We start from the raw sequence: 19,490 nt of genomic DNA on the forward strand, positions 1-19,490 counted from the left end.
TCTTGGGCTTACTCCTAGCTCTCCACTCAGTGATCACTTTTGGCAGGGTTCGAGAGATCAAATGGGGTAACGGGAATCAAATCAATGTGCCAAGATAGTGCTCTACTTGCTGTATTCTCTATAGCCTGAACCCACACCTCTTACAGACATAATTATTATAATAATGATGTGATAAAATTAAATAAAAATTATGGTCGGAAAAACATCATTGAAAACTTTAAGATTTAAATTTAGAGTGTTCTAAGATTATATATGTTAAATATGTTTATATGTTTTAATATTATATATTATATATGTTTATCAATGTATTTTATGAATTATTTTCTTATCTCAAAGTCCTTGATTTATGTTTAAACTGACTTTTAGGCATGAAGTGAAATATGGATATAGCTTCTTTTTCTTAATGTATATTCTCCAGTTTTCCCAACAACTTGTTAAAGTGGCTACATTTACTTTATTCCACCTAGTGTACCCATCTTCTTTATTTTAAATTAGCTGATCATCGGTCTGTGAATTTGTCTTTCAAAACATAATTCACCAATTCATTGGTTGAAGAGTATTCTTATCCCAGTACAATACAGTTTTGATAAGTGTAGGCTTATAATATAGTTTCAAGATATGTGATGAACTACTTTATAGTTTCTTATTTCTTGTTATCAACTTAGCTAGAGTGTTTATGTTTCACACAAACATTGTTATTTACTCTTCTTAATCCTTGAAAAAATGTCATCTAAATTTGAATTGAGATTGCATTGTCTATGTAATGAAGGTAGTATGATAATTTTCACAATATTGATACTTTCCATCAATAAACAGAATATTTTGCACTTCATAAAGGAGCTTATTTCTTATGTGATTTATAATTTTCATTGTATAATTATTTTACTTCTTTTGTTAATTCTTAGATACTTAATGTTTTTGTATATTCTTGTTTTGTGGGGGAGGGTTTTTCTTTTTTGCTTTTTGAGCCACACTCTATGACACTCAGAGGTTATTTCTGGCTATGCGCTCAGAAATTGCTCCTGGCTTGGGGGTCATAAGAGATGCTGGGGAATCGAACCAAATCTGTCCTGGATCGGCCTTGTGCAAGGCAAATGCCCTACTGCTGTGCTATCGCTCTGGCCCCTGTTTTTGCACATTCTTGACAAAGGCAAAAAATAACATATATAAGCAAATGGACTATATCAAGTTAAGGACTTTTACATGGAAAAAGATACATCTAAAGATACTAACTAATTTATAGATATCAATAACTATCAAAAATCCAAGTGTCCTATAAGATGGGGGAAATGAGAAGGCAGTAATTTGAAAGGGACAGATGAATGTTGCTAGGTATGTATAATGAAAAAGTTTTTTTTACAGCATCACTTACTGTCATGGAAATTCATATCAAGATCACTGTATGTTATCACCACACACCTCTGAGAATTCCACATTATCATAAAAAATGGTAACAGTCTGTTTTGCTGGGCATGTGATGAAAACATGTCATCCACTGCTGTAGAATGTTTCCTGTTTCAAACCCTATAGAAAACAGTGTGGTTTTATGCTTCTTGGAATTTACCACCTCAACATAAAAACATAAACAGTGGTATCCTAGAAGGTGGAATGTAACCTGGGAACACTGATGGGGGAAAGATGACACTGGTGGTGAGATTTGTTTTGAAACATTGTATTTGCGATTCAACTATTAATCAGTTTGCAAATCAGTTTTAAAATAAATTTAGTTAAAATATTGATCAGAAAGCACACACCTTATATTTTGGCTGTTTTTGGTCCACTACTTAAGGCGGTAATACTCTGGGGTTATTTCAAATTTTGTGCTCTGTATTCTCCCAGAGGTGCTCAGGAAACCTGGTTATGTGACTCCTGCATGCAAACCATGACTTTACTCCCATTGAGTTATTTCTCTAGGTCCTGATTTTATATACTTTCAATATTTCATAATACCTTAAACAGTTAATTCATTTATACAAAAATAATACTGATGTGATTGCCAATTCTCTTTGGAAAATCTGTTGTTAGATTTATTTTGGTGTTTGTGATAGTCAAACATATGTATCTTATTTTGAGTGTGAATAAAGATCTATTTCCATTAAACTTGATGGGGCTGAAGAAAAACAATATGATGAGTAGAAAAGAACCTTTTTAAAGCAAGACACTGGCAAGTTGAAAGGTGTTGGATTCATCTACTGTCTCCCTTGCTTGGTCATCAGAGGTAGTTTAAACAGAAAAAGCAGAAAAGTATATCTTTAGTTCTGGCAGGATGAAAATTGTTGGGTACAAAAGTGGTCATTACTAGCAATCAGGGTTACACTGTCTTTAGATCTAAAAAAAAATCCTTATTAAGAGTTTCACTTCCTTGTAGATATTTTAAAAGGAATAAGATCAAGGAAATGTGCTTAACAGTCACAACAATCCAATTATAAGCTTTTATTGTTTTATTTTTGAGTTCAACTCTTAATGTCTTTTAGGTTTAATTTCATTATTGTTTACTTGACCAAGTAAGAAGTAAAATATTCTACAATATTTATCCTCCAGTGTTTAGCATAGGTGGCTCTATGAATTAAATGCTGTTTTATTAAAAAAGAAAAAGTTGTAGTAAAATATATTGATGAAGATTAGGATCAGATCATTTTGTTTAATGGGAGGGGCACACTAGGTGGTGCTCAGGGCTTACTCTCGTCTCTAGTCAGGGATCTCTTCTGGTATGATCAGAGGACCATATATCATTCTGGGTATTAAAACAAAATGGCTATTTGCTGTTACTTAGGCCCTAGGATCTGACCTGAAGATGCATATGTGTTTTAGTTAATTGTAATAACCCATGGTACTTAAATAAATATATTATTTTTTAAAAGAACAATAAATATTGTAGTCTAAAAAAGCATTTTTTTATTTAAAATGTTAAAATTTATATTATTTATCCACCAATTATACATAATGAATGACTATATTAACTATGTTAATTTGGAAATTGTAATGGTTTAATTATTGTGTAAATAAGATGGACTAAAATGAAAAGTAAGCTTTCAAAGTAACTAACTTTGTTACTTTCATCATTTATGTTCAACTCCATTTGAATCATATTTTAAAATATTTTATTAATTTTATCCTATTTCTTTTTTATAAGAATACAAAGTCGGGCCAGAGAGATAGCACAGTGGTAGGGCGTTTACCTTGCATGCTGCCCACTGAGGATGGACAGTGGTTTGAATCCTGGCATCCCATATGGACCCCTGAGCCTGCCAGGAGCAATTTCTGTGAGTATAACCAGGAGTAACCCTTGAGCAGTGCCAGGTGTGACCCAAAATCAAACAAACAAAAAAGAATGCAAACTTGTAGAAGAAAAAATTTTTTTAAAAAATCCATGTGCATTCTTTCTTCCACTTTCACATTTTGTTAGTTTTTGTGCAGAATAAGGGGTAAAAGTGGGGAGAAAGAAATAAACACAGAGAGACAAAGGAAAGGAAAGAAAGAGAGGATGGATCAATTTTTAATTTCCTTATTATTAACCAAGACTAAGGTTAAGCTACCAAGGGAGAACCACTAAACAAATCAAAAACAAAAAAGGGGCTTTGGTGTTCTCTTTTTGCATTAGTCACACAACCATTCTGAGAGTTCAGTGTTAGGATCTGATGCTTTTCATAGTAAAACCAGCAGAGTCATTTTGGATGTTCATGTGGACCTTTGAGGAAATCATGTCCTATAGGGGATAAAACCTCGACTAACTGTCTACACTCTGAAATGTTTGAAGAAGACAAAATCTAGTTAAATGATGAAATAAAGGAAAATATACCAGTTTTTCTCCTGATATTTGTGTGCTTCCATCAGTGAAGAAACTTTTATATTTCTGAAGTTTTATTATTATCCACAATCATTCAAAAAAACCAAGAAATTTGAATTTACCAATTAATTTTTATGCTCCAATTTTTCATGCAGTAAAGATCTGCAAAATTTAAAGGCATCACTTTTTAAGTTAAATCATATATACAGACACTATAAAGTAGTTTTGAGTTAAATTATGCTGCAATGTTCTCCAAGTTCTCTCATGAATCTACATGAATTTGGGTTGTATTATGCAAAATTTTTAGATGATCAGCTAATTAATGATTCAAACCTTAAATAGCCAATGCTGTCTAGTACTTTCCAAAGTATGTACGAAAATAAAATGTCCCCTTGATCTTCATTCTTTTTATTTACTTTTGTCTGTATTAACACTATTTGGCTGCTTCTTGATTTGTTTCATTTAGACTGTAAGTTCAAGGAGAATGATTTCTAGATGTCATTTCTTATATGCATTTTTTTGTATCACCCATATCACAGCAGCAAGTAAACAACATTGTCTTTTCCTGACTCTGAGAAAAAGCAGTGTGAGACAGTGTATTGTCAGAAATAAAGATTGCACTCCAATGCTGCACTCTTCCAGGCAGATACTATAGAGAGATAGAATTAATATTTGGATAAGTTATTATGGAGTGATTACCAATCAAAATCATTTTACCATGGTTTCTGTCTGGAAAGTCACAGTATTGGTGTTGGGCATTGGGATACATACCTAGCTCTCCAATATGCTCTATCAGAGACATCAGAATTGAAATCTTACATCATAAGTCGCAGGTAAGAATTTAATTAGGGGCCCTAATGCATAATTAAATTTTGAAGAAAAGTGCTGAAGATTTGATGCTGTACAGTGCTGACACTATTCTTAGTTTTTTTTTTTTTTCCTGAGCTCATTTCGCTTGGCATATCCACAGGGAGTATAAAAGCATTTGTTTCTCTAGAAAATTTATTAAATTATTTACCTACAGGAAAAAAATCATCTCCCTCAAATGTCCCTGATATAAAAATCATATACAGAAGAGTTATGTGGTTTAAAATGATAATATATGATTTATTCAATTTTTAATTTTATAGATTTTAATTTTCTACAACTTGAAGTCAATAGTTATTTTTCTCTAAAAATTATCATTGTAGTTTAAATTTTGTATAACTTTGTCCAGTAACATATGCCCACACTCTGTCATTCTTAGACATGATTGTAGTAGTTACTAACAAGAAAAACAATCATACAAATAATCTAGATTTAAAAATGTATTGTTTTCACTTATTTCTGCCCAAGTAGAAAAGACACATTTATATACTAGTTAAAAATTGAAATAAAAGGAATATAGACCCAATATTAATAAAAACGAAATTTAAATTATGATTCAAGAGCAGAAGGAAGAAAGTTTGTGGAAATGTGGAAAAGGTTAGCTTTATAGAAGGAAATTTTGTTAGTTTAAGTAAGGAAAATTTGATATTTGAGTTCTTCATCAAAATCTTCTGTATTTAAGTGGAAGCAGTTTCAGTGCATAATCCATTTGATTTTAAAATTCAGTTTTTGTACTGCAAATGCAGCAGTATTTAACATGTGAACCCTCTCCCATTCATTTTAACTCAATTCATAAGCATTTACTTCTATATAGGAAGGCAACTGTCTGTATTGAGTGATCACAGGGTAAATTTAAATGATTATTTTAAAGCTTCAAGACTCATCAACTTAATAATAAAGAATATGCAATAACTGATGGTCTCACATTTTAATATTCTGTTGATTAATAGATCGGCTCATGCCAATCATTTACCTACCTAAAAATTTTACATAAAGTAAGCTTCTAATTTTCTTGTTCTATGATAATGGAGACTATAATCATTTATTTTAAAAAGTTCTTTCTTGGGACGAGAGCACTAGTACAGCAGATAGGGCACTTGCCTTGCATGTGGCAGACCAGGGTTTGATGACTAACAACCCATCTTTTCCCACAAATCCCCCAGGAGTAATCTCTGGGCACAGAAACAGGAGTAATCCATGAATACCACTGAGTTGTGGCCCAGAAATAATTCTTTCTTAGTATTTTTTATAGTATAATTTATTTAAGAACCACTAATTAGCACTTTTTTTATGTTTCTTAAGCTGTAAAGAGTTTGGGCATAAGATAAGGAAATATTTTGGTCTTCTTTTTGTTTTTGTTTTTTTTTTCTATTTGTTATATACCTATAATAAATAAAATATTTAGGGCCTAGAGATAGCACAGCGGTAGGGCATTTACAAGCAGCTGATTCAGGATGGATGGTGGTTCGAATCCCTGCATCTCATATGGTCCCCCGAGCCTACCTGCCAGGAGCGATTTCTGAGCACAGAGATAGGAGTAACCCCTGAATGCCGCCCGGTATGACCAAAAAAAAAAAAAAAAAAAAAACCAAACAAACAAAATTATTTAAATGACTTAATATAGTTCACTGGGTTGTAGGAAAATCCTCACAGCTGGTGGACTCTTGCTCTGTGATACAGCTATAATTACATGGCAGAGCTTGGACTCATGAAAAACAGGTTTATTTCTCAAAGCCAAGAGGAAACAAACACTGGAGAGGGAAAAACTGGACTGACCACAAAGGCAGCCTCTGGAAAGGACAATTTTGCAGGTGGAATTTTTATAGTTTTCTAACCTGAGGTCATGGTTCAGCATGTAATATAGGGTCTCAATCTGGCTCTTTAATTTAAGAAGGTAAACTGCAGAGAGAGCTTGTTAGGAGATTTGTTCCTGTAACAAAACCATTAAAATGTGTTGTCAGTTTTTACATCTAACATCGTATTGTGAATATGATTCAATCATTTTGTTAATTAATATGTATTTCAACTGCATTCTTCTAAGTAAGTTAGATTATCTTTATGTATTATTATGTATAAACATTTAAGGTATTTTAGAAACATTTTAGAGTCACTTTAGTTTGTGTTCTTTGGTAGTTTGGGGGGTATTTCAGATAGATTGTATTAAGTCAGAAGAATGAGCTAATGGTGACCCCCACTCTCCTTAGTAAAATAGTCTTTTTTAAGGATTTTTTAAAAATAGATAGCTTTATTTTATTTTATTTTTGGTTTTGGGGCCACACGTGGCAATGCTCAAAGGTTACTTCTGGCTCTGTGCTCAGTTATCACTCCTGGCAGGCTCGGGGGATCACATGAGATGCCCTGGATAGAGCCTAAGTGGGCCCTATGCAAGGCAAATGCCTCACTCGCTATTCTATCACTCGGATCTCTAAATAGATAATTTTTGATTATCTTTTGTTTTGCTTTGTTTTGAGGCCATACCAAGTGGCTCTCAGGGGTTACTCCTGGCTCTGTACTCAGAAATCGTTCCTGGCAGTATTGGAGGATCATATGGAATGTGAGAGGTCGATCCAGGTCTGTCCCAGGTTGGCAGCATGCAAGGCAAATACCCTATAGCTATGCTATCACTCTGGCCCCATAAATGGATAATTTAAATTCTTTTGTTGTTGTTGTTGTTTGTTTGTTTTGGTTTTTTGGGCCACACCCGGCAGTGCTCAGGGGTTACTCCTGGCTGTCTGCTCAGAAATAGCTCCTGGCAGGCACGGGGAACCATATGGGACACCGGGATTCGAACCAACCACCTTAGGTCCTGGATCTGCTGCTTGCAAGGCAAACACCGCTGTGCTATCTCTCCGGGCCCTCATTTAAATTCTTAATGCTGATTACCTATGTTAGAATTACTCTGCTTATTGTTGCTTTGAGGCTGTGGGTCAGTTGTCCTCATCTCTTTATGTTTGTAGTTAGAACTCTAAGCATAGATGGTTTTGATTAATTGTTAATTGCACAGTGTTTGCAGTTTTGATAGACTAATAGTAGAAAATTAAATAATATTTTCAAATTCTAAGTTTTTGATGACCTGGGAGTATTTTATTTTTACTGCCAGTTATCAACAACAACAATGCTTGTTTGTTTTGCTTTTCAGCCATACCTGTCAAACTCTGGTGTTACTTCGTGTAGTTCTCCAGGAATAATGAGGTGCAGAGAATTAAACCAGGCTCAACTACATGCCAAGCATATACTTTACCTGTTGGACTGTCTCTATTGCAACACTTATATAGGCCAACATACTATGTTACTGTATAATTGTATTTGAAATACATGTTTTGGGGCTTTTTGCTTAATATTTCAAACTATAAAGATATGAATTGACTTCTGTTATGAATTTCAAAGCCTATTGTGGATTTTCTCAGGGATGGAAAATCAGAATAGAGAAGTATCATAGAAACCAGGAAGCTAGTGTCTTCATGCTCATGCCTTACTTCTAGCACTACATACAGAGACAGTCTTGGTAAGTTTTAGGGGCTCATATAAGGTCCAGAAACTGAACCTTGATTAGTTGCTGCAAGGCAAGCATAGTACCCACACTACTTTCTTTCCAATCCTCACAAACAATAGAGTTCTTTGTTTTTATGTTTTGCATTGTGTGTGTGTGTGTGTGTGTGTGTGTGTGTGTGTGTGTGTGTGTGTGCTTGATACTTTGGTGACATTTTTGGACCAATCTTCAATGATGTTCAGGGTGTTTTTTGGGTTATATTTGTTTTGTTTTGTTTGTTTGTTTGTTGTTAGTTCTTTACTGAGACATCACTCCTGACAGGGCTCTGTGTTAGGCATTGAAACTGGATCTGCTACATACAAACCAAATGCCTTACCTACTGTACCATTTCCCCTCTCCAGAAACAATAGTGTTTCTGGAGAAACAATAGTGCTGTTTTACTCATTAATGAAAGAGGTAAAATTATAGAGAATCTGGTCATTCACTGCATATGTTTTCGATTTTATTTACTCAGATTATAGGAATCTATATGATTTAAAGTATTATTTTTGTTTATATCTAGAGAGAAGAGGGATGTAAATAGTTTTAAAATATAAATTTTAATGAAGAGTACAACAATGTATGAGCAAAATCTGAGTGGATCATGAAGCCTGCAATGGAAAATTGTGTTTTAAAATAAAATCGGAAATTTGAATATATTTCTAGTATCAGAGAAGCAGATAGAATAAATAATATGTACATAAATGTATAAGGATGCAACTTGCCAGTTTTTTTTTTTAAACAAATTGAAAGCAATCAATTCCACATCACTAGAAAACAAATTCTGAGTTGTTTATGTTATAAAAATTGAGAGACTGGAGAAAAATATTTTGTGTGTGTGTAGGAAAACACATTTAAACTTTTAATCGATTAAGAACTGAAAAATTTGAACAATTAAACAATTGTGTCATAGACTTATTTTTAGTCACTCAAAACTTTCTAAGCATCATAGAATCCCCCCCCCCTTCATCCTTCCTTTTTGGGTAGACAGAAGTAACTAGTTGTAGCCTATTGTGAGACTAAGTCTTAAATATTTATGTAAATGTCTCTAAAGCAGTTTTATTTCTTCTGAAGCTGTGATGGAACCACAGCTTTGTTCTCTAAAAAAGAGACTCCTCTGAACCAGTGGACTCAGGATAAATGCTACAAATCTCCAATGAGTTTAGTCATTGGCAGTTAGAAACTTAATTCTGTTGAATGAGTAAGTTTATTATGAGCAAGAGAGGTTGATATCCAAGATATAAAGTGTAGAGTCAATAAAATACTGTGATTTATTAAAGATAGAAAATAAGAGATAGAGGGGCTGGAGAGATTCCATGGAGGTAAGGCATTTGCTATTCATGCAGAAGGTCAGTGGTTCGAATCCCGGCATCCCATATGGTCCCCTGAGCCTGCCAGGAGTGATTTCTGAGCATAGAGCCAGGAGTAACCCCTGAGTGCTGCCGGGTGTAACCCAAAAACAAAAAAACAAAAAAAACAAAAAAAAAGAAAAAGAAAAAGAAAAGAAGAGATAGAGAAATAAATGGAGACCCATGAATCACATGAAAGATTATTTATTGTTTTTAGTAGTTAAGATGTCATTTGTTATCTTCTGACGAGTTGTTTCAGTGGAAGGATAATGAAAAAAAGTGTATCAAAGACAACAGTAGGGGCTCGAGCGGTGTCACAAGCAGTTAGGCATCTGCCTTACCCATGCTAGCCTAGGACAGACAGCGGTTCAATCCCCCAGCGTCCCATATGGTTCCTCAAGCCAGGAGCGAATTTTGAGCTCATAGCCAGGAGTAACTCCTGAGCATCACCGGGTGTGGCCCAAAAAACAACACAAACAAACAGAAAAGACAACAGTAGGCCCGGAGAGATAGCACAACTCGTTTGCTTTGCAAGCAGCCGATTCAGGACAAAAGGTGGTTGGTTCGAATCCCGGTGTCCCATATGGTCCCCCGTGCCTGCCGGAAGCTATTTCTGAGCAGACAGCTAGGAGTAACCCCTGCGCAATGCCGAGTGTGGCCCAAAAACCAAAAAAAAAAAAAAAAAAAGACCACAATAGGGCCTGGAGCAATAGCACTGTGGTAGGATGTTTGCCTTGCACGTGGCCAACCCCGGAAGGTACCAGGTTTGATTCCCGGCATTTCATCTGGTCCCCTCAGTTTGCTAGGAGCGATTTCTGAGTGAAGAGTCAGGAGATCACTGCCTGGTGTGGCCCAAATACAAAAAAAAAAAAAAAAATACTTGCATGGATTAGAGAAGCTGAGAAATATCTAACCTGAAAAATAAGGGGCCGGAGCTGTAGCACAGCTGTAGGGCGTTTGCTTTGTACAAGGCTGATCCAGGGCAGACCTGGGTTCAATTCCCAGCGTCCCATATGGTCATCCCAAACAGGAGCGATTTCTGTGTGCATAGACAGGAGGAACCCCTGAGCATCACCGGGTGTGCCCCCCCAAAACAAACAACAACAAAACCCCTGCAAGATATAAAGTTATTTACATATACTTTAGAGAACATTTTATGAGGTTTGTTGTCTTAAAATAAAATTAATTTGATTTAAACAACAAATGCTTTATATTTTAAAAATACAAAAACATCTTTGGAACATAAAGAATCTTTTTGGAGTAATTGAAACTATATCCATTACTTCTTTTCTTAAAAGAATCTAAATTTTTGTTTTAGAGCCACAACCAGTAAAACTAAGGGACCCCATATAGTACCTGAAATCTTGCCCAAGACTTCTTTATGTAGATCGTGGTTGCCCGCCCTTGAACCATCTATCAGGCTTGACAAATACTTTTATTATAAATGACATTTATAAGGAGTGTATGATTTATTTTTAAGATTCTATGACTTATTTTATTGCTTTAAATTTAGCTACTTATCAACATATACTATCTTAATTGTAATAGACAACATCTAGGCTCCATTTAGCTACTAATTCAAATGCATTTTAAAGTAGAGGATAAGTACATTGTTCGTTGCAGTTTTTCTTCAGAGGTAGAGAACATCATATTTACATTCTTTTTATTGTTACCTTAAAATAAAATATAATCACTTAATAAAAAGCTATTAAATAGCAAGCAGCTGAGATAGAGCAAAATAATGGCAAAGTCCAGCATAAACCTATAATAGGATAAGTGCTGTCAATTGTATGATTTCTTTCAGAATTGTATATAATCTTTCAAACTGTACTTGTATGTATTTTTGACATGCTGCTCCATGAAATTTTTTTGTATTAAGTTCTTTAAATCTTGAGTAATCACCATAGTAATATGCCTTACTTTTACAGTATTTTGAAGTCAATCAGTAAAGATTCTGGTAAGCAAGGTATACTTATAATAAAAAAAAAAACAGACATTTGAAATAACAAAAAAGAAGCATGGAATGATTTAATATGGCTTAATCTGTATAGTGACAGTTGTCGAATAGCTATTGTAGAGTGGCATTAATACAGAATCTATTCAAGGTTAAGCATTTACCGTAAGTGTTTATTACAGTACACATAGTACAATACTTTTTAGGGTCAAATCTGTAAGCACTTAATTTCAGCAGTTGCCACAAAAGAGGCATTATGATAATGTCTCAGTCTCTTGGGTATATATATAGAGATTGGATATTATTATATTTTCTTTTTCTTTTACTTTAAAGCTTGTTTTTCTACAATTCACACAATACCTGAAAAAATAAGTTGAATCATTTTTATTTGAATAAACTTTGTTTCCAAGGTTATAATGAACATAATCTAAAGGAAAATAATGTCATATCACAGAAAATGAAAAATATCCCTGTTGTTTTAGATCTTTTGGTACAAAGTATTCAGTACAATGGACCACACAATTTTTTGTCTTAGCTTCAAAGTTCATGCGTATAGAATGTTCTCTAATTTAATTCATTCTGTCCCACTATTTTCAGCATTTACATTTATTTTTAAATAGCATTTAAATATTATTATATTATATGGACACAAGTAATCTTAGCAGTATTTTGCATCAGATAAAGCATATTTCTTAAGAATATGCTATTGAGTAGAGCCTGGAGATATAGTAGAGTGAGAAGAAGCTTCCCCTGCTTGCAGTTAATCCAGGTTTGATCCTTGGAACCCATATGATTCCTTGAGGCCTACTAGGACATGTTTACACCATGACAGCATTATTTACAATATCCAATAATTTGACACAATCTAAGTGCTTAACACTTAACATGGATAAATAACCCTGTACATATAGATAAAATGAAATATTACTTAGCTATAGATATGATAAAATATGCAGCATGCTGAAATATTAATGCAACATGAATATCTGCTAAGTGAAGTATAACAAGAAGTAAAATCCAGATACCAGAAGATCTCTGAGGACCTCAAATGTGGAGTAGAAAAAGAAATTTAATCAAGGATTATACAATATCCAATGGAAATAATTAGGTTTCTCAATACTACTGAGAATTAATTGAGGCATCTAAAGTGAGGAAGGGATAGGAAGGGACTGTTAGAGACTGAATGGATCTTGAGGCACAGATGGAGATATTCACATTTTGCAGTGCTACATGTATAAAGCAGATCAATGATATCATGAACTATGATACTAAAATAAACTAATAATAATAAAGTCGTATATCTTATATTTGTTCATGGTTTGTGAGAAGCCTGTTTACAACATTTTCTAATTTCTGATGTTAGCTAAATTCTAACCAAGTACTTATTTTTGGAGATTAATTAACTATGCTAATCCCAGGGCAAAAATATCTTATATAATAAATTGTGATATTTGTAATTATTTATGAGGGTTGGTAGATACAAATTGATGATGGTCTATGGATACAAGGAAAAAATAATTACAGACAAGTCTATGTCTTCTAGGTCTTTTGAGTGTCACTGGAAAAACCAACAAACAAAATATATACCAGTCAGTATATCTTAACAAATGATAGTAATTGCATACACCTGAGAGAGGAGGTTCATATTTTCATAAATTTTAATGTAATATGGAAGATATGATATAATAGAATCAGAGTAGTAGCATATAGTGATTAAATTATATGCAGGGTTTGAAAATGGGAATGATACAAAATCAGCAAATATGGATATTCTGTAGATTAAGTCATCAAAAGTGGTTTTAGGGAAGAGGTGATCTTTATGCTAATAAAACATTTTCTTGAAGAATTCAGCTTTACTTTGAAGTTCCTGAGTAAGTTACCAGTGATAACTCTACTGCTACAGGCTGTATTTTTTTTTTTGCCAGCCACCCACTTAAGTTCTTATGCCGAAATTGTTATTCCCAATGTGATAGCAGTGGATGATGGTCCCATTGGGAGAACTCTGTTAAGTGGGATTAGAACTCCACTAATTATTTCTTATCCCATTAAAAAGAACCATAAGTACTGGCACCCTAATCATAGAATTTAGTAAACTGAGTTTATAAATTATGATTTTAATTTTGGGTGTAACTAGTAATCATAGGGATCTTGTTTAAGAAATATAACACTGAAATAAACATAAAAATTAAATATGCAAATTTGTTTTTCAAGGATCTTTCTAGTTGCTAGTTTGTGTCTATATTGTTAGAAAGATAAATTCAAGTCAGGGAACCACTGTAGAAATATTAATCAATTCAAAAAATGATAACTTGAACAATTAAACTAATAATAATAACAATGATGAAGATAATAATAATAATAATAAGGACCTAGGATTAAGGACAAATTTAAAATTAGAAAAAAATTAAAGGCTTGGTAATAGTAATTTTTGTTTGTGTTGATTGTATTCTATTTAATAAAAAGAACAACTTGTGGGGGAATATACATTTGTTTGTTGGAAATGGAAAGTACTAATTTTAAGTTGAGAAGACTCTAAGAAATACAAGTAGATATTTTATGCATATAGTTGAATGTATATGACAAGGTCTGATGAAGATATTAGAGCTGGTCACTTGACATAGAAGTCCTCCTCAGGTAGGTGATATTTATCTTTCCCAGTTCCAAAGTCAAATATCCTACCCCAATTTTAACTAAAAATTTGCATCTTTAATGACAGAGAACAATGTAATTGGTTTATTTTACCTTTTATGTATTTTTCTACTAAGCTTTTTGTTTATTTTTGAAATTTTGTATACATATGTAATAGATATGCCACTTTAATCAGCATAGATTCTTCTTGAATAATTTCAGCTTTATCAATCAATTTGTAATTTTACCCTGGAAACCTACACTCTTGATCAAATTCAGAAAATACTTTTAGCTTGAATTTTCACTATTCATTTAAACTTCCTAGTATAGTACTTATTTCTAAATCTATTAATAAAGATGCCATGTTGTTTTATGTTTAGTAACTTATTCTTTTTTATCACATTTATTTTTCCACCATGAATTAAATTACAGCACTTTATATTAGTTGTACACATAGTAATATGCATAATAACACATAATCTGAATTGAACTGTTCTTCAATTCCATTTACTAACACTGTGATTCTGCTCACTGAAAACCAATGAATTGGTAATCTATGCTATAATACAGATGCCATATACATTTTAAATATGGCTTGCATGTTCATCAGAATATTTTCTGCATATTTTTAAAATCAAAATAAGGGGAGAGATCATTGCAGTAGGCTTGTAAGTACACAAGCTGTGCTCACTATATTATATAAACATACTAAAATATTGATTCCAAAATTCTTCTTATAAAAATCAAAAAATATAAGCAAAAACACCTTGTTCCACAGGAACATGACTTCAAATGGATGAGAACAAGAGATCAGTGTTGATAGATTAGAGCAATATTGTTCTAACATGTGATATATCATGCTTCAAAGAGCCCCTGCCTAGTTTTCTTGTTAACTCAATCACATTTCAGTGGTATGTCAGAATTCCCACTCTAAAATTGTAGTTTTCATTTATATGACCATGTGCTATTCCTGTGTTGAGGTCATTTTGCCATCAATTTTTTCACCTTAAAAAGGACATCCATTAATATTTATGTATAAAATGGTAATTGTGATCTGATAACCAGAATAGCCATTTTCACATATTTCCATGATGAATAATAGCCTATCTTACTTTTCTAAAAAGACCATAAAAAATATAAGTCAAGTATATTTTCAGGTAAAAGGACAGACTCTTGAAGCAGATTAAATTATTTTAATTCCTTTGTTATAACTAACTCAGTTATTTTTTTTATACTTTTATTTTTTATTTCTTTTGCTTTTATTGGGGGGGTGGGGGTTTGGGCCACACCTGGTGACACTCAGGGGTTACTCCTGGCTATGTGCTCAGAAATCACTCCTGGTTTGTGGGACTATTTGGGACACGGGGGTATCTAACGGCAGTCCGTCCTAGGCTAGCACGGGCAAGGCAGACACCTTACCATTTGCACTACCACTTGGGCCCTTGTTTTTATTTCTTGCCAAATGGGATATATTAATACTTTTACCCTCAAAGAATTAGATTATGAAGATTGTTTTAGTATGTATAAGATACTTATAACAATGCATTATACATATAAAATTCTCTATAGATATGACATATAGTACATGTGTACGAATATGCAATAAAGTAATATTGGATAAATAAATCTACTATGAGAAGCTTTTAAAACAACTAAAATTTCAATGAATATAATTCATTTATTGATTAAGAAATTATTTATTTAGTATTGAATATATGCCAGGTATTGTGCATCTAATTATATTCTATAATTAGATTCAATTGCATATATCATATTTTATTTGATTTAATTAATTCACTAAAGTAGATAGTAGATTTTTTTTCTTCTTAATTCACTAAGACCATACTCATGCAACTAAGTATATGTACTCATCCATGAACAATTTCCCCAAAATTCTAGGTAAACTGCTATGAAGATAGTAAATAAAATATTTTATTTATTTACTAGCAAATTTCCATCAGAAAATTATATCGCTGTATATAATAGTGAAAGAAATAGAAAGTAAATTTCTTTAGCAAATATTTGTAGCTTTTGTTGGTATAGTGAGGATTAATTAAGGTAGTTCATGGAAACATTTAATTTGCAAGAACATAGATTTCAACAACTAGTTATGTATACTAAATTATTTAGCCATAGCTATATCAGTGACATATAGGACACATTTCCATACAGGTTTCCTTTAGTATCCTCTGTTTCCTTTCTCCACAGTTGCTGCTTTACCGAATCCAGAGAGGTGGACACATTCCCCCTTCCTAAAACACAACCACAGCAGCAGCAGCTCTGACTGAGGAGAAAGCAGACTCTTCAAGAGAGGAGTCCCTTATTCAGCAGACATTATTTATTGTCTGAAGGCTGTGAAAGAGAGTGATAGACTAAGACCCTTGGGTGATCCTCTGAGAATCAAAAAACAATAATAATGTTTCACATTAATCTTGAAAAGGACAGGGTCCTTGAAAATGAGGCTGCAAAGAATGTTCTTTATTAATCTGGCATTCTGCAAACCTATCAAAGAGAGAAGGATGGGCAGGATGTTGTGTTTGGATTGCTGGACAAATAGAAATGATATTCTGTCAGGACACAGCATTAGTAGCATTTACTTTAAATGGGGTTGACCTGAATTGCATCTCAGGCATCCCATATGGTTCCCAAGTCCTACCAGTCATCACTTCTGAGTACAGTTTTGAGACCAGGTGGATGCTCCCCAAAAACTGGAGAAAAGAAATTCCAGAAGATTTCCCAATTCATGATTCAAGTAATTTGTATGAGTATTGGATAGGACTGAAAGGCAGAGGGACCATACCCATAGAAAATCTCACAATTGAAGGACAAATTGTCATTTCCAATTGGTAGAACACCTAATGGACCGGATGGCTGTAGAAATGAGAAGTTCTCAACACATTTCTTAAAAAGCACCTGATACTTAGATGAGTAAATGGTTCAAGGTTTGAGTGTAAAGTTCACCTTATATATTTAAATACCATTGGGAATTCTGGCTATTTAGCACATGTTGTAGTAGTAAATAATTTATACATTGTCTCTTTTAGAAAATAATGACTTGTAATATTATAGCCTTTTAATATACATGTGACAATGACTCATTAATAGTTATCAGTTTGATTATTGGAAGGTTTGTTTGTTTTGTTTTATTTTTTACTGATCACACTGTTCCAATCAGATGCAAGTCTTCTACCTTTTCCACAGTTCTTTCTTATCACTCAACTGAAATCTTGGGACTGGAGAGAAAGCACAGCAGTAGGGTGTTTGCCTTGCACGCAGCCAATTCAGAACTGTTGGTAGTTCGAATCCCTGCTTCCCATATGGTCCCCTGAGCCTGCCAGGGGCAATTTCTGAATGCAAAGCCAGGAGCAATCACTAAGTGCCAATGTATGGGACTCCAAAACAAAAAACAACAACAACAAATAAATCTCTCTAGGCATTTAAATATTTTTTGGTTGGTTGATTTTTTTGTTTGTTGTATTGTTTTTTGGGCCACACCCGGTGACGCTCAGGAGTTACTCCTGGCTAGGCATTCAGAAATCGCTCCTAGCTTGGGGGACCATATGGGACTTTAGGGATCAAACTGAGGTCAGTCCTGGATCAGCCGTGTGCAAGGCAAATGCCCTACCACCTCTCTATCTCTCCGGCCCCAGGATACAGTATTTTTTTAAATAATACTCAAGTGAAAGAGAAAGGCATCTGTGTGCCTATATATAATAGATATAAAAACCAGAATACTTGTGAGCCATACTCAAAACTTCATTATGTAAATAGTCTGATTGAAAGACAGTATTCAGCAATTTATTATGTTACAAGTTGGCATGGAGTATTATATTATTTTTAACAAACAAATATCGTTTTAATTTTGAAGTGGAGTATTTCATTTTTTAAAGATGGGTAAATAAACTATAATTTTAAGATATCCCAAGAAAGAAGAACCTGAAAACAATTAGAATCAGTAGTTGGCAAAATTTAAGACCTGATCTTCAGGAATACACTACTTAATTCTGACCATGGGCTCCTTTACAGACAGATTTTCAATATTTATGTTATTGACAAGATATTTAAATTAAAATGTTTATTAAGAAAACATTTAGAAATACAACATAAGAAGAAGACATAGCAGAACTGCAGAGTTTTCTAACTTGATCTTTATTTCTGACAGTTTTTGTTGCTGCTGTTCTTTATAGGGATAATAGTATTTCTAAAATAGCAGTTTTTATCAGCACTGGAAAAATCAGTCTAAATTTCCCTGTGAAGTCTATTATGAACTGTTTTTTTTGCAAAAGTAAATCAGTTAGCAAAAATGAATTTAATATGCAAAAGTATGACAATGTCTACTCTGTATGATATAGATAGTACATGGACATATGTGTGAATATAAGTTAGTGTGTCAAAGAGAATGAGGTAGAGAGCGCTAGAGGGGAAAAGAGAAAGAGGAAGACTTTTTCCCAGATATTACTTCAATTAGTTCAAATTAACTAATCAAGTGAAATTGTAAATGAGATGATTTTCAAAGGTTTTTAAATTATACTGTTGGACACTATGGACAGTAAAATGTATTTCTTAAATCATGGAGGACTGTTATTATATTGGAAAGAATATACTTTTCCACATTTTATTTCTACTAAATTATTTTAATTATAAATTGTTGAAAAAGCCCCTCTTCTTATCAGCATAGACTTTCTAATCCTTATTATTATTTTTATATACTAAAATTTATTTTCCATTCTGTGAACCAGTGCTTAGATTAAACCATATCATATTATACCTGCCGACATATATTAATGAAATGTGATAACCAAATTTAAACTAGATGTGGTTTTGCCAGATAGATAGTACAGGGTTTAAGCTTGTATGCATGTGATACATGTTCAATCCCTAGTATCATATTTGGTACACAAAATGCTACCAAGAGTGATATCTGAGTACAGAGCCTGAAGTAAGCCTTGAGCAATTCTGTGTGTTACTCAAAAATCAACAAAATTTTAACTAGCCTCAGTTAGTTGGTCTAGATCTAAAACCCTTGAATGTATTGATAATAATCCAATATGTTTAATGATTACACTAATGTATGTGTTCTATATAGTCATTCCAGCCCTAAAACCAGAAATTTTCAATTTTTTTTCTTTCCCCTTTTACTTTAGTATTTTTTGTAATTAAAACACCATAAAATAGGGGCCGGAGAGATAGCATGGAGGCAAGGTGCTTGCTTGCCTTGCATGCAGAAGGACAGTGGTTCGAATCCCGGCATCCCATATAGTCCTCTGAGCCTGCTAGGAGTGATTTCTGAGCATAGAGCCCGGCAGAAGTAACCCCTGAGCGCTGCCGGGTGTGACCCAAAAACCAAAACCAAACAAACAAAAACACCATAAAATA

The sequence above is a fragment of the Suncus etruscus genome, chromosome 6 (genome assembly GCF_024139225.1).
Source record: "Suncus etruscus isolate mSunEtr1 chromosome 6, mSunEtr1.pri.cur, whole genome shotgun sequence".
NCBI classification, from domain to species: domain Eukaryota; kingdom Metazoa; phylum Chordata; class Mammalia; order Eulipotyphla; family Soricidae; genus Suncus; species Suncus etruscus.